The sequence below is a fragment of the Triticum aestivum genome, chromosome 6D, assembly GCF_018294505.1.
Source record: "Triticum aestivum cultivar Chinese Spring chromosome 6D, IWGSC CS RefSeq v2.1, whole genome shotgun sequence".
In the NCBI taxonomy this organism is placed as follows: Eukaryota; Viridiplantae; Streptophyta; class Magnoliopsida; order Poales; family Poaceae; genus Triticum; species Triticum aestivum.
The window spans coordinates 85,228,987-85,253,945 of NC_057811.1; the positions used below are offsets into that span (position 1 = coordinate 85,228,987).

General features: G+C 48.4%; 1 non-coding gene across 1 annotated transcript; it reads left to right on the plus strand.

Annotated features, from left to right (window-relative positions):
- The first annotated feature begins 22,648 nt into the window (after positions 1-22,648).
- On the plus strand, positions 22,649-22,720 carry TRNAH-GUG (transfer RNA histidin (anticodon GUG)). Its single transcript has one exon. It is a non-coding gene; the product is annotated as a tRNA-His (tRNA).
- Positions 22,721-24,959: the final 2,239 nt, after the last annotated feature.

Consider the following 24,959-nt stretch of genomic DNA (forward strand, 5'->3'; position numbering starts at 1 on the left):
GCCTGATGATACTTTCAAAGAACACACACCTTGACATGATTTTGAAAGAGTTCAAAATAGATCAGCAAAGAAGGAGTTCTTGGCTGTGTTACAAGGTGTGAGTATTGAGTAAGACTCAAGACCTGACCACGGCAGAAGATAGAGAAAGGACGAAGGTCGACCCCTATGCTTTAGACGTAGGCTCTATAGTATGCTATGTTGTGTACCGCACATGTAGTGTGCCTTGCCATGAGTTGGTCAAGAGGGTACAATGGTGATCCGGGAAAGGATCTCATGACAGCAGTCGAACTTATCCTTAGTACCTAGTGGATTAAGGAATTTTCTCGATTATGGAGGTGGAAAGGAGTTCGTCGTAAAGGGTTACGTCGATGCGAACTTTGACACTAATCCGGATGACTCTGAGTAGTAAACCGGATTCGTATAGTAGAGCAATTATTTGAAATGGCTCCAAATAGCGCGTGGTAGCATCCACAAGATGACATAGATATTCGTAAAGCACACGGTTCTGAAAGGTTTAGACCCGTTGACTAATAACCTCTCTCACAAGCATAACATGACCAAACCAGAACACATTGAGTGATAATCACATAGTGATGTGAACTAGATTGTTGACTCTAGTAAACTATTTAGATGTTGGTCACATGGTGATGTGACCAGTGAGTGTTAATCACATGGTGATGTGAACTAGATTATTGACTCTAGTGCAAGTGGGAGACTGTTGGAAATATGCCCTAGAGGCAATAATAAATTGGTTATTATTATATTTCCTTATTCATGATAATCGTTTATTATCCATGCTAGAATTGTATTGATAGGAAACTCAGATACATGTGTGGATACATAGACAACACCATGTCCCTAGTAAGCCTCTAGTTGACTAGCTCGTTGATCAACGGATAGTCATGGTTTCCTGACTATGGACATTGGATGTCATTGATAACGGGATCACATCATTAGCAGAATGATGTGATGGACAAGACCCAATCCTAAGCATAGCATAAAAGATCGTGTAGTTTCGTTTGCTAGAGCTTTTCCAATGTCAAGTATCTTTTCCTTAGACCATGAGATCGTGCAACTCCCGGATACCGTAGGAGTGCTTTGGGTGTGCCAAACGTCACAACGTAACTGGGTGACTATAAAGGTGCACTACGGGTATCTCCGAAAGTGTCTATTGGGTTGGCACGGATCGAGACTGGGATTTGTCACTCCGTGTGACGGAGAGGTATCTCTGGGCCCACTTGGTAATGCATCATCATAATGAGCTCAATGTGACTAAGGCATTATTCACGGGATCATGCATTGCGGTACGAGTAAAGAGACTTGCCGGTAACGAGATTGAACAAGGTATTGGGATATCGACGATCGAATCTCGGGCAAGTAACATACCGTTTGACAAAGGGAATTGCATACGGGATTGACTGAATCCTCGACATCGTGGTTCATCTGATGAGATCATCGTGGAACATGTGGGAGCCAACATGGGTATCCAGATCCCGCTGTTGGTTATTGACCGGAGAGGCGTCTCGGTCATGTCTGCATGTCTCCCGAACCCGTAGGGTCTACACACTTAAGGTTCGGTGACGCTAGGGTTGTAGAGATATATGTATGCGGAAACCCGAAAGTTGTTCGGAGTCCCGGATGAGATCCCGGACGTCACGAGAGGTTCCGGAATGGTCCGGAGGTGAAGAATTATATATAGGAAGTCAAGTTTCGGCCACCGGGAAAGTTTCGGGGGTTACCGGTATTGTACCGGGACCACCGGAAGGGTCCCGGGGGTCCACCCTGGTGGGGCCACCTATCCCGGAGGGCCCCATGGGCTGAAAGTGGAAGGGAACCAGCCCCTAGTGGGATGGGCGCCCCCCTTGGGCCTCCCCCCATACGCCTAGGGTTGGGAACCCTAGGATGGGGGGACTTCCCCCTTGCCTTGGGGGGCAAGGCACCCCTTTCCACCCCTTGGCCGCCGCCCCCCCAACCCTAGATGGGTTTTGGCCGGCCCCCCCTCCCAAGGGGGCCTATATAAAGGGGGGGAGGGAGGGCAGCAATCTATAGCCTTGGGCGCCTCCCTCCTCCCCTGCAACACCTCTCTCTCTCTCGCAGAAGCTTGGCGAAGCCCTGCCAGAGACCCGCTACATCCACCACCACGCCGTCGTGCTGCTGGATCTCCATCAACCTCTCCTTCCCCCTTGCTGGATCAAGAAGGAGGAGACGTCGCTGCACCGTACGTGTGTTGAACGCGGAGGTGCCGTCCGTTCGGCACTCGGTCATCGGTGATTTGGATCACGGCGAGTACGACTCCGTCATCCACGTTCATTGGAACGCTTCCGCTCGCGATCTACAAGGGTATGTAGATGCACTCCTTTCCCCTCGTTGCTAGTAGACTCCATAGATGCATCTTGGTGAGTGTAGGAAACTTTTTAAATTATGCTACGATTCCCAACAGTTCGGCACCCCGAATTTAGCATTATATGCATCGGCTCCGAATCATGTCTTTGGTCAATAGTTGGGTTGCCTGGCTCCTGTGCTTACTACCTTACGTTCCGTCCTATCGGCTAGGGTAGTAAAGGGAGAACTACTATGATTGTGTTTCTGGTTTATCTGGGTAAACACCTCAGTAGGGAAAACCGAAAATTGACTGTCATGATGTGGCGAGAGCTAGTCAGCTGTTCGGAGGTTCAAATCTTTTGCGATTTTTTCCGCATTATGCGATGGATCGGCCTCCACCCGATCAGGTGTCTACAGCACCCTAGTCCGGATTAACATATCCTCACTAGGGGCTGCGCCTACATTTCTATTGTCAAACTCCTATGGCTAAGTGAGGGTGGTAAAGCCACATAGTCCGATTGCCTGGTTCGCTGCGCTAAACACCTCCTTCAAGGACCAAACTCTTGGATCAAGAGTGTTTAGGTTTCAACCCGAACACCGCCGTACTACCTACGTGGGGGCTGAAGCCGACGACTGGCCAACTCTCAGATTTAATAAAAACGGCCGCACAGGAGGTAAAATTTTAAATAAACAACAAGCATTATATTACATATCGGCTTTTTTATCATACAGGACAGGATAACATGAATGTATTCATTCAAAGATAATGTCTTTTGCGCACTGGCCCTCTACAATGCGGGATCACTGGTGCGCGTCGGTCCTAAACAAACGGTTTTTTACCCCTTTCCGTGACGGCATTTGGAACCGTCGCCAAGTGAGTGTGGGCGACAGGGGGTCCTTCCCACACGACCCAGAAACCATCGGGGATATGCCCTCCTGGCACACACGTTTGGCAAAATGAGGTCGTGTGCGACCGGCGAGCACTCAAATACGGAAATACATACGATAGAGCTAAAAAATACAATTATACGGCGAAATTGTTTCCGGTCGCAAGTACATCCCACACAGTCAGTCCCCACTAAACGTTTCCGTTCGTATGCGCATCCCACACAGTCGCTCCAAGGAAAACGTTTCTGTTCACAGGTACATCACACATAATTTTTTCCATTAAATCGTTTGTGTTATTGAATGCATCACACACGGTCCGTAGAAGAAACTTTGTGGCAAAGGATGTCCATCACACACATTTTTTATGTGGTAAACGTTTGCGCAAGGTGGCCTTATGCAAACAGTTTTCAAGAGAAGGTCGTGTGTGATTGTTCATTGATCCAACATGGTTTATTCCTAGAAACTGTGTGCGTTGCCTGAGGTCATCGCCCACGGTATTTTCTCAATAACCGTTTGCAATAGCAAAACCCAATTAGCAGGCTAATTCGCCATTAGCATGCTAATTGCCCTATTATTAATAATCCATTTATTAATCTAATTGACATTCATATTGAGCACATAATATATTTCATTTCCATATTAAGGAAGCAGGATTTCATAATTGAAATACATCAGAGTACAACATGATATAGCTTCAGCACTCAGCTACCTCATTACACAATTGCACCAGCACCAAGTTCTACATGCAACATGTAGAACCTTTCGAAATTAGCATCATAGATGGTATATAGACAGATGCATCTCATCTGGAAAACTGCTGAAGTGGAAGGCGAATATTGAGCCTTCATTCATGTTGAAGGTCTTTGCAACTTTAGGCCAGTGCCTGTGGATGATTGACCGTCCGTCCTTCGACCTCTTGAGGAACACTTCAATATTGAACCGGGGGTGTTGTATGAAAACCTTCCTCGCCTCCTAACCATAGAGGTGGTTTGAGAGGTAATCATCAGTGAACTGCTTTGGAAAGGCCTGAAAACAAGGATGTGCATAAATATCTTCTCTATATTGGAAATGGGCAAAGGAATAAAAAAAGGCAAGGTATAATAGTTAGTACCATCTTGTAGTGAACTGATGTCTTCTTCATTGTGCAGACAAAGATCTTGTTGTTTTTTGTCGCTAATTTCTTTATCCTAACAATCTTTCTGAGTTTCTTGATTTGATTGATATTCATGGACAACTCATTTCCCCATATGCAAAAAGGGTCAAACAGTGGATCAAAACCTCTGACAGCAGGACCTACATGTGCAAGACCAAATTGTTAAAAACCAAAATATTAGAATGGTTCCTGCAATTGCACAATAATGTGCTATTAGACAACGGACCATGCACGTGCTAACCTCGATTGTAAACCTCAGTGCTTCCCATTGTTTCCCTGCAACACATATAAGGTAGTTAGTCATCAGGTTAAGTAAGGGTTCGCATGCTATCAGTAAAATATGTTGATGAAAAATAAGCACATTGCAGATTCATCAGATTAATTGAAGCCACACGGAAAACCCATTTACCCAAACCAAGCATGATTAAGAACTAGGAAATATAGCACTTGTATATGTTTCTCATGTATTAAGTGCAGCCAAATTCGATTTATTCCTCACATGCACAACAATACAAAATTCTACCCACGATAATTGGACATCGCATTGCAGAATTGAACCAAGCAGTTAACTAAACACCACAACAAATGAACCAAACATTAACTGAGCACCACATTGCACAATATAACATTGAACCAAGCAGTTAACTAAACACCACAACAAATGAACCAAACATTAACTGAGCACCACATTGCACAATATAACATACTCCTAATAGAAGATCAAAGAGTTAACCAAACAGTTAACTACAGCCAATTGTAGCAATTGTATTTGTTTCTCATGTATTTACTACAGCCAAATTCAATTTATTCCTCACATGGTATACAATAACAGAATGCACCCACAATTTTGTAAAGATAAATTCGATTTATTTCTCACATGGAAGACAATACAAAATTGCAGCCTGAAGAATTGAACATCACATTTGCAGAATTGAACCAAACAGTTAACTGAAGACGACAACTAATTAACAAAACAGTTAATAAGTGAGCACTACACTGCACGACATATAGAACATATACACTAGAGCAACAGATTGCATGGTGAAATTAGATAGCACAATTCACTAGATTTTGTGAAGGAAAGGCAGGATCAGCACACGCAACGGGTAAACCGAGCATGCTTAACCGGCGTAGCTAGCAATTGGCAAGGTGCTCCTCCAAGATCTGGGGGGTCGGCACGAATGGCAGCCATCGCGACCTCTTCCGCGCGTGCGGCCGTGATTTGCTTCTCCGCTGCCAAATGCTCCTTGAGGTCCTGGCTATACTGCGTGCACCATGGCTTAGGCCGGCGCTTATTTGGTGGTGGGGTCGGTGATTTGGGTGGAAGGTGTCGCGCTCGCGCCGACGGTCGGGGCATGTGGGATGTGGAAGGAGGAGGAGGATGGGGGTTGGGTGTGGATTACCTACCTGGATAGAGGAGGCCGAGCAGCGTGAAGGAGGGTCGCCGGCGAGGAGGCGGTGGCGCTGCAAGCAAGGAGTGAAGGTTTCAACTTGGAAAGGAAGGCAGAAAGAGGGGAAATGTGGCTCTTCGTAAGGGGGAGGGGCCGGGGAGGTAGATATTTCTGCGGAAGCCGAAAATTTGGAATCGCTTCAGCCAAAAAACTGGCGCGCAATGTGCCATCAGACACGGTCCCTTATTCAGAACTGTGTACGATATGTGGACATCACAAACGATTCAGATAGCTTAACCCGTGTGTGATGAGTTTGAACGTTAAAAGTTTTGGTTCGAATTTCCATGGTTACAGTGGTCATCCACGTCATTGCATAATTTGGGTACACAAAGGAGACTACAACACACTCACACTTCTTAATCGAGCAAGTTCAGCAATTAAACAGAGCTAGCTGACCTAAACATTACTCTAAAAAATTAAAGACCGGCGCTCTTAATTAAACAAAACATAGTGTACTACTACGGCTGGTTCTCGTCGATCTCCGCCGCCGCCTCCATGTCCAGCTCGCGCCCGACGGTCTCCTGGGGAAGGGGCTCCATGGCATCCATCGCACCATACTCGGCAAGCATCTCGCCATCCGCGTCCGCCATCTCTTTGGAAAAGGCCGCCATGAGCTGGGCGTGGGCGGACACGATCTGGGCTTGGACGGGCTCTGTTGTCGCAAGGTATGCGGCGGAGGAACGGACGGCTGCTCAAACGCTCTCGGCGATTGCCAGCTCTTCAACCGCGGGTTGCCGACCGTTGTCGGAGAAGCTTCGTTCGATTTGTGCGGTGACCGCCAGGAGCTGGGCGTGGGCGGCCTCGACATGGCCGTGGGCGGCCTCCATCAGGGCTAAGGTCGCCGCTGCGGAATGAACAGCTACTGTACCGCTCTCGCCAGTTGCTATCCCCGAGGCAGATGTTGCTGCCGCCACCTGAGAAGCAACAGCGGCCGTTCGGGCTGCCTTTGCCGCCCGGTCGCAAATTGCGGCCGCACTCATGCACCTTGTTAGCACGCGCATGGCGGTTGTGGCCGCGCTCTCGCCGGAGTGAGCCACCGAAGTTGCCCTCACGATGCGGGTCCACGTGCCCATCTTTCACCGGCGACAATTGAACAGTGAAATGATATTTGGGGAGCGAGCTAATGTGCTTGAGACGCCGGCTGTAGACTGTAGCCGACGCACCTTCTTGCGTAAGCCATAGGAGTACTATACACCGACGGTGCTCCAAGATATTTTGTACTACATCTCACACGGTTGCTGATAATAAACTGTGTGCGATCTACTTGATTTTTCATCTTGATTTGAATTACATAATGGGGTCACAGTGGCAATGGACGGTGTTTGAATTGCTAGACCTTTTATCTGGAGTAAACATTCAACTATATGTGTGTCGTAAAAGAATTGGAATTATTCAGGGTTCGTTTGAACATTTTATACATTAAATTGGTTTTCTAGCCAATTCAGGTGAACAATTCAAATTTGAACTACATGCACATGCTCCAGTGCATATAAATTGGTTGAAAATCAAATCTGTGTCCTTGGGTGCATGCTTAGGTCCCATGTAAGAAATGGGAATGAATTTCAAACACCAGGGCACCGTTGATTGCCGGCAAAACATTGAGATGCCTGGTTTTTAAATTCTAGTAAATCCAAAACTCGTCTAAAATTCATGAAACTTGGCATGCTATCATGGATCGGCATCAACAAGCCGTGGTACAAATTTTGTCCCATTTGGGGCAGGTTTGGGTATATGCTTCTCACAAATCGGAGCTTCTCACAACAAGCATGATGGTTTTCGATAGGGAACGTCCCGCCTTTGGGGACGAAACGATATCCATTGCCTCTTATTGATTTCAAATTTTTTTTCTCGTGTCAACATAGAACAACAGGAGTGTTGTGTGATTTTTTGTGATTTTCCGGGGTTCGTTTGGACATTTTTATGCATTAACTGAGTTTTCAATGCATTTTATGTGCATAATTCAAATTTGAACTACATGCACATGCTCCAGTGCATATAAATTGGTTGAAAAATCAAATCTATGTCCTTGGGTGCATGCTTAGGTCTCATGCAAGAAATGGGAATGAATTTCAAACACCGGGGCACTGTTGATTGCCGGCAAAATATTGAGACGCCTAGTTTTCAAATTCTAGTAATTCCAAAACTCGTCTGAAATTCATGAAACTTGGCATGATATCATGGAGCGGCATCAACATGCCACGGTACAAATTTTGTCCCATTTTGGGCAGGTTTGGGTATATGCTTCTCACAAACCGGAGCTTCTCACAACAAGCATGATGGTTTTCAGTAGGGAACGTCCCACCTTTGTGGACGAAACGATATCCATTGCCTCTTATTGCTTTCAAATTTTTTTCTCGTGTCAACATAGAAGAACAAGAGTGTTGTGTGATTTTTTGTGATTTTTCGGGGTTCATTTGGACATTTTTATGCATTAACTGAGTTTTCAATGCATTTTATGTGCATAATTCAAATTTGAATTACATGCACATGCTCCAGTGCATATAAATTGGTTGAAGAAACAAATATGTGTCCTTGGGTGCATGCTTAGGTCCCATGCAAGAAATGGGAATGAATTTCAAACACCGGGGCACCGTTGATTGCCGGCAAAACATTGAGATGCCTGGTTTTTAAATTCTAGTAAATCCAAAACTCGTCTGAAATTCATGAAACTTGGCATGCTATCATGGAGCGGCATCAACATGTCATGGTACAAATTTTGTCCCATTTGGGGCAGGTTTGGGTATATGCTTCTCACAACAAACATGATGGTTTTTGGTAGGGAATGTCCCACCTTTGTGGACGAAGCGATATCCATTGCCTCTTATTGCTTTCAAATTTTTTTTCTCGTGTCAACATAGAACAACAAGAGTGTTGTGTGATTTTTTGTGATTTTTCTGGGTTCGTTTGGACATTTTTATGCATTAACTGAGTTTTCAATGCATTTTATGTGCATAATTCAAATTTGAACTACATGCACATGCTCCAATGCATATAAATTGGTTGAAAAATCAAATCTGTGTCCTTGGGTGCATGTTTAGGTCCCATGCAAGAAATGGGAATGAATTTCAAACACCGGGGCACCGTTGATTGCCGGCAAAACATTGAGATGCCTAGTTTTTAAATTCTAGTAAATCCAAAACTCATCTGAAATTCATGAAACTTGGCATGCTATCATGAAGCGGCATCAACATGTCGTGGTACAAATTTTGTCCCATTTGGGGCAGGTTTGGGTATATGCTTCTCACAAACCGGAGCTTCTCACAACAAGCATGATGGTTTCGGTAGAGAACGTCCCACCTTTGGGGACGAAGCAATATCCATTGCCTCTTATTGCTTTCAAAAAAATTTCTCATGTCAACATAGAACAACAGGAGTGTTTTGTGATTTTTTGGGGTTCGTTTGGACATTTTTATGCATTAACTGAGTTTTCAATGCATTTTATGTGCATAATTCAAATTTGAACTACATGCACATGCTCTGGTGCAAATAAATTGGTTAAAAAATCAAATCTGCGTCCTTGGGTGCATGCTTAGGTCCCATGCAATAAATGGGAATGAATTTCAAACACCGGGGCACCGTTGATTGCCGGCAAAACATTGAGATGCCTGGTTTTTAAATTCTAGTAAATCCAAAACTCGTCTGAAATTCATGAAACTTGGCATGCTATCATGGAGCGGCATCAAAATGTTTTGGTACAAATTTTGTCCCATTTGGCGCAGGTTTGGGTATATGCTTCTCACAAACCGGAGCTTCTCACAACAAACATGATGGTTTTCGGTAGGGAACGTCCCACCTTTGGGGACGAAACGATATCCATTGCCTCTTATGGCTTTCAAAAAATTTTCTCGTGTCAACATAGAACAACAGGAGTGTTGTGTGATTTTTTGTGATTTTTCGGGGTTCTTTTGGACATTTTTATGCATTAACTGAGTTTTCAATGCATTTTATGTGCATAATTCAAATTTGAACTACATGCACATGCTCCAGTGCATATAAATTGGTTGAAAAATCAAATTTGTGTCCTTGGGTGCATGCTTAGGTCCCATGCAAGAAATGGGAATGAATTTCAAACACCGGGGCACTGTTAATTGCCGGCAAAACATTGAGATGCCTGGTTTTTAAATTCTAGTAAATCCAAAACTCGTCTGAAATTCATGAAACCTGGCATGCTATCATGGAACGGCATCAACATGCCATGGTACAAAATTTGTCCCATTTGGGGCAGGTTTGGGTATATGCTTCTCACAAACCGGAGCTTCTCACAACAAGCATGATGGTTTTCGGTAGGGAATGTCCCACCTTTGTGGACGAAATGATATCCATTGCCTCTTATTGCTTTCAAAAAAAAATTCTCGTGTCAACATAGAACAACAGGAGTGTTGTGTGCTTTTTTGTGATTTTTCAGGGTTCGTTTGGACATTTTATGCATTAACTGAGTTTTCAATGCATTTTATGTGCATAATTCAAAATTGAACTACATGCACATGCTCCAGTGCATATAAATTGGTTGAAAAATCAAATATGTGTCCTTGGGTGCATGCTTTGGTCCCATGCAAGAAATGGGAATGAATTTCAAACACCAGGGCACCGTTGATTGCCGGCAAAATATTGAGATGACTGGTTTTTAAATTCCAGTAAATCCAAAATTCTGTTAACCATTCACGTGACGCCACGTGTCTTGATTTTAATGGCTATAGGAGGTGTCGTGTGGATAGCTGCTTGACCTTGACTGAACGGGAGGCATGCGAGCGTTGTCCCGTGCGCAGGCTGGCCGAGAGGCGTGCAAGCTGTCCTTGAGTGCGCAGACTCACCGGGAAGCTTGCGAGCTGTACGCTGCACAGGCTCACTGGGAAGCGAGCCCTTTGACTTCCATGGCCACCCGCCTTGCTCGCATTCTCTCCATTAATGGCGCCCAAGCCGCAGTTTAATTCGCTTTTTAAATATAAAAACACTCATCGCAAACGTTTTAGTTAGAACACCCGTATGCAAACCGACAGCTTCCCCAGGAAGCCAAGAGAAAATGTGCCGAGCAGGATTTCTGCAGCTCTTGATCACAAACGTTTTAGATAGAACACCCGTATGCAAAGTGAGAGTAGCGCAGGATTTGTGCATCCCTTCAACACAAACGGTTGTTTTGGATGACCCGTGTGCAACCACATACAAACAATTTGGTAAGATTTGTCAATCCTTGTAACACTGCGATTTGTCAAAATATGAAGCTAAAAATCACTAGCAGTATCTAATTTTTGCAACTAAAATTCAGTAATTAAGCATAGATTTCATTCATAGATTAAGCAGTCGTTCTTAATTTATACAAACAGTTCAACTCGACAGCTGAACCGACCAAACTTTTCCCCAATTGTTGCCAACCACGTACTGAAATAGCTAGTTCAACTATATATACTAGTTAAGTTTAAGTACATTGTACAGTTCCACCACATCTATACTCAGATGAACTGAACAAAATAGCACGTAAATACTACTACTACTGCGGAGGGGCTTTGTACTACTTCCGGCTGCCTCCCCTCTGTCGAGCCCGCTCAGTAAGAGGCAGAGGAGGAGGAGCCTACCGACGAGCTAGGCAACCGCAATGCGGTGCCTGCCGCTAATGCAGCTTTAGTGACGCTCGCCTCGAACGCCCTCTGGCGCTCCAGACGACCCCTCTCGAAGCAGTGGTTCTCCTCATAGATCTCCTGATTCCTCGCCTCTGAGGCGGCGTGTGCCGCTACCACTGCGGCGGTAAGGCTCTTTGCATGCTCGACAAGGTGCTCCTCCTCGTGCCGCAGGAACTCGGTGTAGCGCGCAAGGTCGCTGTCGCACGTGCGGGCATCCACCTCCACCTCCCACCTTCGGGCGGCTGTGGCGGAGCGGGTGATGACCCCAGCGGTCGATGGTGGGTTGGCGGCCACAGCGGCCGAGGACGGGGTGGCGGCCACGACCACCACCTCCCGCCTTCGGGCCGCGGTGGCGGAGTGGGTGATGGCCACAGTGGCCGGCGGTGGGGTGGCGGCCACGACGCCCATCTCCCACCTTCGGGCCGCGGCGGCGGAGCGGGCAGTGGCCCTGGCTTTCGACGATGGTGTGGCGGCAACGGCGGCCGGCAACAGCTGCCGACGGGCACCGGCGGCGGAGCGTGTGGTGGGTGTTCCACGCACACCCAACAGGGACGCCATGCGCACTACACTACGTCGGGGACTGCGCCGTCGCCGCGGTGTAGCCTCCCAGCTGGAGCTGTCCTCTGATGACAGCGGAGTGGCTGAGCAACGACGACGGACCGGTGCCATTGGCGAATGTGGGAGAAGCAGATGAGATAAGCTACAGGGATGCAGGGGAAAATGCGACGCAGGACTCGCCGGCCGTGAGGGTTTTTATAGCAGGCCGGTAAGCATTGGGATCTTGGGGGATTTCACCGAGTCGGGCGGGAAGCTTGCGCGGGAACCTGCAAGGTTGCGCGGGAACGGGCTCACCGGTGATTCATTGGCGCCACCGTTTGGAAAAAAGCCGTCTGCGGCAGCAGGGTGACAAGACGTGCGAGAGGAGGACGAAAGGCCACGTACACATACGGTTAATAAAAAAACGGTTGCGATTTAATTACCTACTATACCACCGTCCTGGTTTATAAGTATGATTTAACTAATAAATACTAATGCATGTCGCCAAAGATTATATAGTTGGATTTGTATTTGAACATAGTTTCCAATTACATAATTTTTAAAACATGCATTAACATTTTATTGGTTAAATTTGAGGGCAAAGTATGGCACGGAATATAAAGGAGACTATAGACTAGACGGAGGTCGTACCACACGGCCGCTCTCTACGCAGCGACGCAACTGTCGGCCGGCTTGTAGGCGACCATTTGCTGCTTGTTCAACTGCTCCATGCGTGTGGTTGCTTGCGGTTCAGGCGACCGCGGCGCGCTCTGCTCGCGTCCCGCCGCGCACGCTCTGCTCTCGCATCCCTCCGGGTGCTCTGCCCTCGTCCCTCCACGCACGCTGCCAGTGTTATGGGCCGGCGCATGATCACGCACGTTCATGTGCAAGCGGTTGCGTCGGGCATGGCGCGATGATGCAGTTACCCGCTGCAAAAACTGCCATGCGGACGCGCCGAGAATCCACGCCGCCCGGCCCCCTTTTATTCCTGCGGCAATTCACACGGCTTATTAGCAGCATCGTCTGTGTTATTATTGGTCTTCGCACACATTTCAGATTACGGACCTGTTTGCCGCGTATCACACACATCTTGTTCAGTTGAACCGTTTCCATTGTGTTGCCTAATCACACACAGTTCATCCCAGTGAACCGTATGCTGTATATCATACACGCCTTCATCTAGCTGCCCATTTCTTTTGTGCCTCCTCATCACAAACAGTTCATTGAGCTGAACCGTATGCCCTGCATCGCACACGCAACTAAATTCTAAACCGTGTTTGATGCATCTGTCATCACAAACATTTTGCACCTTTTTGACGGGTTTTTTACACCACCGTTTGCGATTATGGCATCGCACACAGTTTGGTCGAAGGGTCTCTGATCGTAGTGTCGCGTTTGGACCATCCTGCAGTAGTGGATCCCTCCAGGACATCATCAAAATACCGCTCGGGCGTGCGCTGCTCCTTGCCCGCGGGCGGTCCCTCGGTCGCGAGCTTGACGGCGTTCATCTTCACTCACTGCACCTTGACACGGGCGAAGGCCATCCACGCACCTTCGATGCAGACCGACCGCTTGATGGCATCAAGCCGAGGGCAAGCATCGACAAGCCGCTTCACGAGCTCGAAGTAGCTGCTGAGTATGGCTTCGGCAGGCCACAAACGGATTATCAAATCCTTAATGGCCAATTTGGCCACCCTATGCAGTTCGGTCAGCTGTTTCAGCTGATCGCTAAAGGGCATCGAATGCTCTGGTGCAAGGTATTGCGACCAGAACAGCTTCTCCGTTGAGCTCCCCTCTTCGGCTTGGAAGAACTCCGCAGCATCAGCAACACTGCGCGGCAGATCCAGAGAACTCCATATCCGGGTCAGTAAGAGGTACCTTTTCTTCACAAATTTGCTCTGCATAATAAAGGCCTTACCCGCCGTGATTTTCCTGGCCTCCTGGATTTCCTGGAGGGCGCCCTGGGCTTCAACCCAGGCCTCTTGTGCGCTTTGGCGGGCCTTAGCAAGTTCAGACTCTTAGTCCGCAAACTTGCGCTCCAAGGACTCGCATTTCTTTAAGGCATCCTGGAGCTCCTGCTGGACCTCCCCAGCCCTTGCCTCGTGTTTTTCGCGGGCGGCTTGTTCCTTCGCCGCTCTCTTCCGGGCCTCGGCCAGCGCGTTCTTAAGGGACTCCACCTCGGTAGCAGCTCCTACAAAATATCATGATAACATGATCAACACAAGCAATTCATATCTTTCCAGATCTGAATAGGTCATTGCATACCTTGCTTGTCCTCTAGTTGTTTTTTCACACGGCCGAGCTCTTCCTCGGCCTGCTCTAGACTCTGCTTCAGTTTGGAGACTTCGGTAGAATGGGAGGTCGCAGCTAGCATCGACGCCTGCTTATTCACATAGACATATAAGGTTTGTCTCCTGTGAAAATTATTTGATCCTCTGTCCGGCTTTTCTTTTCGAACACCGGATAGAGTCTCAGGGGCTACTGTCTATACTATGACATTCTTTTTACATAAATTATGTCGCATACCTCAGAGCCTGCTAGAAGGCTGGTGCAGGCTTCGGTCAGTCCGCTCTTAGCAGACTGAACCCTCTCAACCACCATACCCATGAGGGTACAGTGTTCCTCAACAATGGAAGCACTTTGCAGTGCTTCCAGTAAAGTATCCGGTGCCTCTGGATGGACAGAGGTCACCGGCGGAACAGGTGCACCTCCCTCTTTCGAAGGAAGCTGCTTGCCTGATTCCGGAGCCGTATGGGCCTCCGGAACAGTATTCGGCTGGGGGCCGAATTGGATATGGCCCCCATCGCCAGTCTCCTGGGGGATTTACTCCCCCATGTATCCGGCGGCCGAGGTATCACCCTCTGGCGCCACCCTGACGGCCTCCTGAACCTCTCCCTAGCCTGGGGAGGTCCTTCGGGACAACACCTCAGCGTCGTCCATGTCCTTGTGAGAGGAAGCCGCAGGAAGCGACCCGCTATCCATCACATTTGGATCCAGCGAATTCCCCGAAGATGAGGATCGCTGGGGGCGGGCATGGGCCGGACTGCAGCGCATGATTCGACATATTACAACCACGAAGTAAAGAAGTTGGATATATGTGTGTATAAGTGCCTTTGAGTACATACAATCGGCCAGGGGCTTCTCTCTGGGGTGCCACTCGAAGCTGCTATCAGTGTCCAATGCAGAGTTGTCCGCGAGGGAGACCTTCCCCTTCTTGGGCGCCTCTGCCTCCAAATTCGTGGAGGCTGTCCTTTTCTTCCTTCCCCCTCGGGGGGAGAGTTGCTTTCCTCCTTCTCCTCCTTGTCGTCCTCGGTGGCAGGGGATGAGTGGGTTTCGGCGTCTTCGAACGTCACGTCCAAAGTGACTTTACGGCGGAGGCCACTTCTGGTCTCCTTGGCCTTCTTCTCTGGCGCCTGATAGGGCGCCGGAACCAGCATCTTCGTCAGAAGTGGGATTGCTGGGTTTTCGGGCAGCGGAGCTGGACACTGGATCCGCTCCGCCTTCGTCGTCTAGCCCTGAAAAGACAGATAGGGAAGCTTAGACATCTTCCTTGAATGTACAGGTGAAGGATACACCTTGAAATACGAAAAACTTACCGGACTGGCGGGATGGGTCAGGTTGTACCCACGGTCCTCGGTCGTCTTCGGCCACGTCTCCTTGGCCTTAAAAAGCACCTTCCAGATGCCTTCGTGCGTGGCACCGAAGAACTGTTGCAAGGTTTGGTGCTTGGCCTGATCGAACTCCCACAAATTGCAAGTCCGGCTTTGGCAAGGAAGGATCCAGCGAAAAAGCATCACCTGGATCACATTGACAAGCTTGATGTTCTTGTCCACCATGCTCTTGATGCGCGTCTGCAGCGCCGTCAGCTCGTCCAACGAGGCCCAGTCCAGGCCCTTCTCTAGACATGAGGTGAGCCGCATTGGGGCCCTGGACTTGAATTCGGGAGCCGCGGCCCAGGTGGTGTCGCGGGGCTCTGTGACATAGAACCACTGCTGCTGCCACCCTTTGACAGTCTCCACGAAGGTGCCTTTGGGCCACGTGACGTTGGACATCTTGCTCACCATAGCACCTCCGCACTCTGCGTGTTGACCACCCACCATCTTCGGCTTCACACTGAAGGTCTTTAGCCACAATCGTAAGTGGGGTGGGATGCGGAGGAAGGCCTCGCACACGACAATGAATGCCTAGATGTTGAGGAAGGAGTTTGGGGCCAGATCATGGAAATCTAGCCCATAGTAGAACATGAGTCCATGGACGAATGGGTGGAGGGGAAATCCCAAACCGCGGACGAAGTGGGGAATGAACACCACCCTCTCCTGGGGCTTCGGGGTGGGGACGATCTGCTCCTTGGCTGGAAGCCGGTGGGCGATTTCCTAGGCCAGGTACCCTGCCTCTCGGAGCTTCATGATGTCCTTCTCCGTGACGGAGGAGGCCATCCACTTGCCCTGTGCTCGAGATCCGGACATGGTTGGAGTGCTTTTTGGGGCGGAAAGGATGGAAGCTTGGGCGCTGGAGCTCGAGAATGGATGGGCAGAGAGAAAGAGCGCGTGGGTGAAAGGGTGAATCCTTATCTCTTTATAAAGGCAGGGAATATCAAGCGCCTCCCCACTCGCCTTAAAACTCGCCTATTCCCCAAGGGTCGGGCGGAAGGCATGGTGGGAATTGATGAGAATCCCGTGATAAGGGGACACGATCTCTGCTTCGACAAGACGTGCCAATGGAAACCGCATGTCGAAACGTGGAGCGGGAGGCTAAAAACGGTTCAAAATAATGGCCGTGCAGGGACGTGGCGTCTCACTACAAAAAATGTCAGTAGATGGGACTTGTTGATATTATACTCTTTGCGGCTGTATGTGGAGCTTGTTTTGCAGAGCCGGACAAGTTTTCTGTGATCGAGGACTACTTTGAAGTATTCGGAGGAGGAACCCGCCTTGCAATGCCGAAGACAATCTGCGCGCCGGACACATTGTCATTGAAGCCTGGTTCAGGGGCTACTGAGGGAGCCCTGGATTAAGGGGTCCTTGGGCGTCCGGCCTATGAGACGTGGGCCGGACTGATGGGCCATGGAGATACAAGATAGAAGACTTCCTCCCGTTTCCTCGGGCGTCCGGCCTATGAGACGTTGGCCGGACTGATGGGCCATGGAGATACAAGATAGAAGACTTCGTCCCGTTTCCGGATGGGACTCTCCTTTGCGTGGATGGAAAGCTTGGCGTTCGGATATGAAGATTCATTCCTTTGTAAACCAACTCTGTACAACCCTAGGCCCCTCCGGTGTCTATATAAACCGGAGGGTTTAGTCCGTAGAGAGAATCATAGTCATACAGACTAGACTTCTAGGGTTTAGCCATTACGATCTCGTGGTAGATCAACTCTTGTAATCCTCATATTCATCAAGATCAATCAAGCAGGAAGTAGGGTATTACCTCCATCGAGAGGGCCCGAACCTGGGTAAACATCGTGTCCCCCGTCTCCTATTACCATCGACCTTAGACGCCCAGTTCGGGACCCCCTACCCGAGATCCGCCGGTTTTGACACCAACAGCCGCCGCCTAGGTCGAGGAAAGAGCGATCCATGTACATACTCGAAGTTGTATAATGAGAAGTGCTATGCACCAGGGTTGAGTCCACGCCAATGCGACAAGCCTTGGCTGGCGACAAACCAGCCAGTGAGGGGATGCAGGATAGAAGGGGGCCACCACTTCCGGACAGGGACTTGCATGCCTCGGATCCGGTGCCTGTTCCACCTAGCCATCCCGTGCCGGGCCATCATTACGAGACCGGCGCGGAGCCCGAGGTGCTGGTGGAAGATAATGGGCCAATCATCACTGACAGAATCCATGCAACTCCTGTTCACGTGGATGTGACTACGTACCAACCATGCACCGATATAATTGCAGCTGATAGCGCCATGCAAGGAGAGCTGGTTACCACGGAGATTCCAGAGCCGGCCAAGGAGGATTCCACAGCCCTGGAGGGGATGACGCCCCTAGAAGCCACTGCGTACACTAAGCTCAAGGCGTTTTGCGTGAACATTGTCAAGAAGCTGGCACCTCCCCTTCTAAAGGAGGTGCAGGCATCCACGCTCCAGCCCGATGCAGAGCCTTTCACCCCAAGGCGCGCCACCAGAGCCGCGAAACGGGCAGGGGGAACAAGCTCGGCGAAGGCCACTCCTGCAGAAAGTGTCCTGCTACATGCACTAGGAATGGCGCCACATGATCTTCAGGTTGATGAGCAAATGGTGGAGGATCTCAAGGGGCTGTTCGACTCGCCGCTCAGAGAGCAGCACATCCGAGTCATTGCCTCGCTCTTTGGGAAGTCAATGCCAATCGGTGGAGATCTTGGATCGGGGAGCTCGAGGATCATGGGAGTTCACTAGAGCCGCCTCGTGTCGCGAGTGTGGTGCTGATAGATCATTCATGGATCTTAGCCCATCGATTCTGTGTTGGAACGTGAGAGGGTTAAATAACCCAGAAAAGAGAGATGCGGTGAGGGCCTTTGTTGCCACGTTGAGAGTGAATGTAGCTTGCCTCCAAGAGACTAAAATGGATGTCATTGATCGTTACACCGTGTTGCAATGCCTTGGGCCGTCCTTCAACGGTTTTGCTTTCTTGCAAGCCGCGGAGACCAGAGGATGAATTCTCATTGCTTGGGATTCGACCAGCATTGACATCGATCATATTCACTTGAATACTGATTTCATCTCAGGACAAGTTCACACCAAACAGGGGGCATCATGGTAGATCTCGGTGGTTTATGGCCCGCAAGGCAATACACTGAAAACGGTGTTCTTGGAAGAGCTTCATGTCGCGCGTATGCTACGGCCGGGGCCACGGATGATCTTAGGAGACTTTAACATAATCTTACGCGCCACCGGAAAGAGCAACACCAACCTCAACTGGAGCATGATGAACAAGTTCTGTAGCTTCATCGATAACAATGAACTTAAAGAGGTTTATATGCATGGAAGAAGGTTCACTTGGTCGAATGAGAGAGAAGCTCCCACCCTGACAAAGATCGACCGGGTTCTAGTTTCAGTTGATTGGGATTTGGAGTATCCGGATTGCCTTCTGCAAGCACTATCTTCGGGAGTTTCTGCTCATGCACCGCTCACCTAAGCACGGGGACGTTCGGCTGTCCCTAGAAGAGATTTAGGTTCGAGACTTATTGGGCAAAACTTGAAGGGTTCAACGAGGCGATCAGAGATGCTTGGGTTTGCAGTGACTCGATTGTGGATCCTTTCAAGAGACTTGACGCACTCTTAAGGAATGTTGTTGAATCCTTACAAGCATGGGGACAGAGAACAATGGGAAACATCAAGCTACTTATGGCAGTGGCCACCTTCGTGATATGCAGATTCGACAAGGCGCAAGAGGACCGCATCCTCACGGATCATGAGCTCTGGTTGCGACGTACTCTTAAGCTTGCTCTTTTGGGCATGGCCTCGCTTGAGCGGACCATCGAGAGCCAACGAACGAGAATGACATGGGTTAAGGAAGGAGACGCAAACACGAAGTTGTTCCAAGCATTCGCCAATGGCAGGAGAGCTAAGAACTTCATCCCGCGAATCAAGGTTGGTGACGAAGTGCACACAGACCAAGTCCACATCGAGGCGGCTTTCTCCTCATCCTTTGAGGAACTTCTGGGCAAAGATCAGGCACGTGAATTCACTCTTGATCTGGACGCCCTCGGAATGCAATCTACTGATCTTCACGAGCTTGAGGATATATTCACCGAGGATGAAGTATGGCAGGTGATCAAGGAGCTGCCCCCGGACCGGGCGCCAGGCCCAGACGGCTTCATTGGATATTTTTATCAACGTGCATGGCCTATCATCAAGGGAGATATTATGGCGGGCATCTTGAAGTTGTACGTGGGAGACGGCCGTGGATTCGCGAAACTCAACAGGGCTTTGATGGTCCTCATCCCCAAGCGTAGTGATGCGGAGGAGGTGGGTGATTACCGCCCGATCAGCTTACCCCATAGCATCAGCAAGCTTTTCTCCAAGATGATGGCCAACAGAGTGAGAAGGAGACTGCCCGAGCTCGTCAACGCGAACCAGTCTGCTTTCAACTGCGGGAGAAGCTTACACGACAATTTCCTCTTGGTTAGGCAAGTGGAAAGGAAGATGCATGCTCGCAAGACGTCGGCTGTGTTCCTGAAGCTTGACATCTCGCACGCATTCGGCACCATCTCGTGGCCATTCCTGTTTGAAGTTTTGAGCCAAGGGCTTCGGCGACAACTTTAGAAGATGGGCTGCGATTCTGCTGCAGACGGCGTCTACTCGAGTCATTGTGAATGGGAATCAAGGAAGGAGGTTTGATCACGCACGCGCTCTGCGTCAGGGAGATCCCAGCTCCCCACTCCTCTTTGTCATGGCGATGGATGCCCTCTCGGCCCTGATCTGCAGGGCATCCGTAGCGGGTGTCTTGTCCTCCTTCAACGGCGTGCTGGCAAACCAAAGGCTCTCTTTATTTGCTGACGACGTTGCACTTTTTGTGCGCCCCACGGAGCCTGATCTCCACTGCATTAGAGAGGTGCTACATGTCTTCGGTCATGCTTCCGGTCTTTGAGTGAACTATCGCAAAACCTCTGCAACACTGATTCAAGGGTAGCAAGGAGATTCGGAGAGAGTGCAACAGTTCTTCAACTATCAAATGGGAGAGTTCCCTTGCAAGTACCTAGGGCTGCAACTCAGCATACACAAACTCACCAAAGTGCAATGGCGGCCCATGCTTGATCAGGTCAAGCACTTTATTCCGGCTTGGCAACGCGGCCTGATTCAGAGGCCAGGGAGATTAGTGCTTGTCAACAGCGTCATCGCGGCGCGACCCATCCACCATCTGCTTGTCATGAAAGCGCCACAATGGGTGCTCGAAGAAGTGGACAAATGGATGAGAGCTTTCTTCTGGGCTGGGAAAGATGCAGTAAATGGCGGGAAGTGCTTGGTGGCCTGGCACACCATCTGCAGACCAACATGTTTTGGAGGTCTGGGAGTCTAGAACTTAAAGATTCAAGGTTTGGCCGTGCGTGTCCGATGGGAGTGGCTTAGAAGGACAGACCCCTCTCGCCCTTGGCAAGGGCTGCATCTCATGGTGGACAAGGAGGCAAAGGCAGTTTTTGATAGCATGGTTCTCATCAGAGTTGGAGAGGGAAGCAAGGTCATGTTCTGGACGGACAGATGGATACACGGTTTCGCCACCAAGGACATTGCCCCTCTGATTGCCGGAATGGTCGACAAACACGTTAAGGGAAAGAGAACGGTCCGGCAGGCGCTGCTTGAGGGGTCATGGTTCAAGACATCACGGGAGACCTCTCTTTTACAGCACATTTGCAACTCATACATCTGCAGCAGGCCGTGGCTACGGTCGCAAGGAATGAATTGGAGGACGATGTCTTCAGTTGGCCCTGGAGTGCAGCGGGATCTTATAGCGCAAAATCCACTTACAAGATGCTTTGCCAGGGCATGACTCAGTTTGCCGCTGCTCAATGCATCTGGAGCAGTTGGGCGCCACTCAAGTGCAAAATCTTCGCTTGGCTTGCCTCCCAGTACCGGCTTTGGACATCAGACCGAAGAACGAGACATGGATTACAAGAGACAACTTCGGCATGCTATACTTGCTGCCAAGAAGAGGACACAGCAGATCATATCCTAGCTCAGTGCGTTTATGCGAGGCAAGTCTGGAGTGGCTGCTTCCAGTTCCTGCAAATCAATATTCAAACCCCAAGCCCTGAGGACACATTCATGGAGTGGTGGGACAAGACACGTAAATCCTTTCAAGGCAAGGTCAAGAGAGGTTTCGACTCATTCATCATCATGACTGTGTGGCATCTATGGAAGCAAAGGAACGCAGGAGTGTTCAACCGGAATGATCAAGTTCGTTCGGACACAAGCCTAGTTCAACCAATCCATAAGGAGATCAAACTTTGGAGGAAGGCGGGTATAAGAGTTGAGGGACTAGATAGATTTGTGAGAGAGTAGTTTTTTGTTTTTTCTTGGAGCCGGAGCTCCCGTGTAGGCATTCTCGTCTAACATGGATTTTTGTAAACATTATTTTTCTCTTCTATAAAAATATGGTACGTCATTGGCGTACTCTTAAAAAAGAAGTGCTATGCACACGACATACTTTAAACGATGCACACATGATGGTTAAATTTGACCGGACATACGTATGATTGAACACGGCGTCGTCCGCTGGATTAATATGCCGTGCATAGATCGTGCACTTGTATCGTGCATGGAGCAGTATAATAGTGGTTTGATTTAGAGTAACTTCTTACGTTTTTATGCACTAAAGCGTTCCCCTCCGCAAAGGTTAACAATCACCGGTGCATTCCACTCTTTGCAAAAATACATTATGCATATCTGTTTTCGGGCTATGCGGCTTCATATCGATCTTGAGTACTTGCATGTGAACATCTGGAACGCAACACGGAGCACATGAATTTGTAGGCTGGTAATTACGTGTTCGCAATGCAAAAGCAATTAGTCCATTGTGCGTGATCAGTGTGTACAGGGACATGTACGATTAAGTGTGGTGATTACTTGCTGCCATGCTGTTCGCGATGGAAGTCACTGGTCACCAGGCAACGAACTGTTAGCCTCCCTTCCGTAGAGTCAAAACTGAGAAGGGAGACAACGCGCGATAGTACAAAACTTTGTGTAGAACTTCACCATCAAAGTGGCTGTAGTTTAGTGGTGAGAATTCCACGTTGTGGCCGTGGAGACCTGGGCTCGAATCCCAGCAGCCACAGTGTACTTTTTTTTTCTACTTTTGATGTTACGTACAGTAGAAACAGCATCGTTTGCAGATTTGCTCAAAAAGAAGAAACGATGGGCCAAAATGACTAAGCAAAGAGCAAAGCCCTTCAAAATAGCCCAGCAATCACAAGTTCGTTTTCCTTTTCTTTTGATCATTTTCTAGGCGTTTTATGAATCAAAAGAGAAGAGGCCAAATCTTACGGCAGAAAATAACAGTTTGTTTTTACGCCCAAGTTCAAAAAAATAGCCAAATCTTACTGTAGAAAACAACAGTTTGGCCAAAATGACTAAGCAAAGAGCAAAGCCCTTCAAAATAGCCCAGCAATCACAAGTTCGTTTTCCTTTTCTTTTGATCATTTTCTAGGCGTTTTATGAATCAAAAGAGAAGAGGCCAAATCTTACGGCAGAAAATAACAGTTTGTTTTTACGCCCAAGTTCAAAAAAATAGCCAAATCTTACTGTAGAAAACAACAGTTTGGCCTCTTTTGATTCATATAAAACGCCTAGAAAATGGAGACCAACTAGTTAACGAGCGCTCCTTTGGAGCCTCGTAACGATCAGCGCCACTTGGCGCGCTCTAAGCCATTTGTCACGTGTCACACTCTGGACGCTCTCTTCGCATTTTTTTTCGCACGCGTTTTCAACCTTTTAAACATTTTTTCGGTTTTTTTTGACATTTTGGTTTTTCCCCGGTCTTCCTTAGCTTTTCGATCAAAATAAAAATTCAAGAAAAAAAATTGGCGCGAAAAACGTGTGTTTTTTTCTTTCGCGAGAGTCATAGTTTTTCTTCCATGAGAGGCACGGTTGTGCTTTAGCGAGAGTCACAGCCGTGTCTTTCGGAAACGGAAAAAAAGCGTTTTCTGTTTTTTTTCATTCACGAGAGTCGCGGTTTTGCTTCCGCGAGAGGCACGGTTGTGCTTTCGCGAGAGTCACGGCCGTGCCTCTCAGAAAGGGAAAAAACACGTCTTCTGTTTTTTTCTTTCACGAGAGTCACGGTTGTGCTTTTGCGAGAGTCACGGCCGTGCCTCTCGGAAAGGGAAAAAAACACGCGTTTTTTGTTTTTTTCTTTCGCGAGAGTCACGGTTTTGCTTCCGCAAGAGGCACGGTTGTGCCTTTCGGAAATGGAAAAGAAATGCGTTTTCTATTTTTTTTTTCTTTCATGAGAGTCACGGTTTTGCTTCCACGAGAGGCACGGTTGTGATTTTGCGAGAGGCACGGGCGTGCCTCTTTCGGGAAGGGAAAAACCCGTGCTCCCGGTTCTGGTTTTTTGTCCGGTTTTTTTCGTGAAAAAAGAAGTTCGTCAAAATCTATCAACATGGTATCTAGTTTCGAAGATCTCGACGCGAGGAATCCAACGGTGAAAACGGTTCAAGATTTTGATGCACGATTTAAGAGATAAAACGTTTTGAATAAACAGATCTATGAAAAAAGAAAAAACTTTCAGGTTGCGACAAGTGGCGCGGTGCATGTGCGCCACTTGTCGCGACCCGAAAAGGTGGAGTGTTCTTTGCAAAGAGTACTCCTTAATTGGTGATTTCATAGAAAATGATCAAAAGAAAAGGAAAACGAACTTGTGATTGCTGGGCTATTTTGAAGGGCTTTGCTTGGTCAATTTGGCCCATTGTTTCTTCTTTTTGAGCAATCTGCAAACGATGCTGTTTCTACTGTACGTAACATCAAAAGTTTGTCTCAAAGAAAAACGTTACATCAAAAGCAAAAAAGAAAATGTAAACTGTGTCAACAAGTTCATTTTTCTTCCATTTGGCCCTTTCAAATATGTTAAGGCATCTCCGGCGCCGATTCTAAAAAAGGACACACTACCCATGGATTGTACAAGGATAAGGCAATCTCTTGCCACACATCAGTGAGAAGAAAATAACACACCGACTCAAACACACAATCAAATCCAACACAAAGGGTATTCTTGAACTGACCAACTGCACTGCATCTCAACAACCTCCAGTCACATTCAAAAGAGCAACAACACCAAAAGCACTCTCCTGAGGATGCACTAACCATTCCTAATTGCCGAAAAGAGTTGGCAGATTGATGATGAGACTCGGGCAACCTCAAGAAAGTCATCGTCTTGGAATCATCTACAGTGGCGTATATAGCACCTCGAATGACCAAATCCAGAACAACGGTGAGCGCCAAAGGTACGCAAACAAGGACCTACAAACTGTGTCTCCGAAACAATGCTCCCAACACAGGAATACGATCGAGGATGCCGC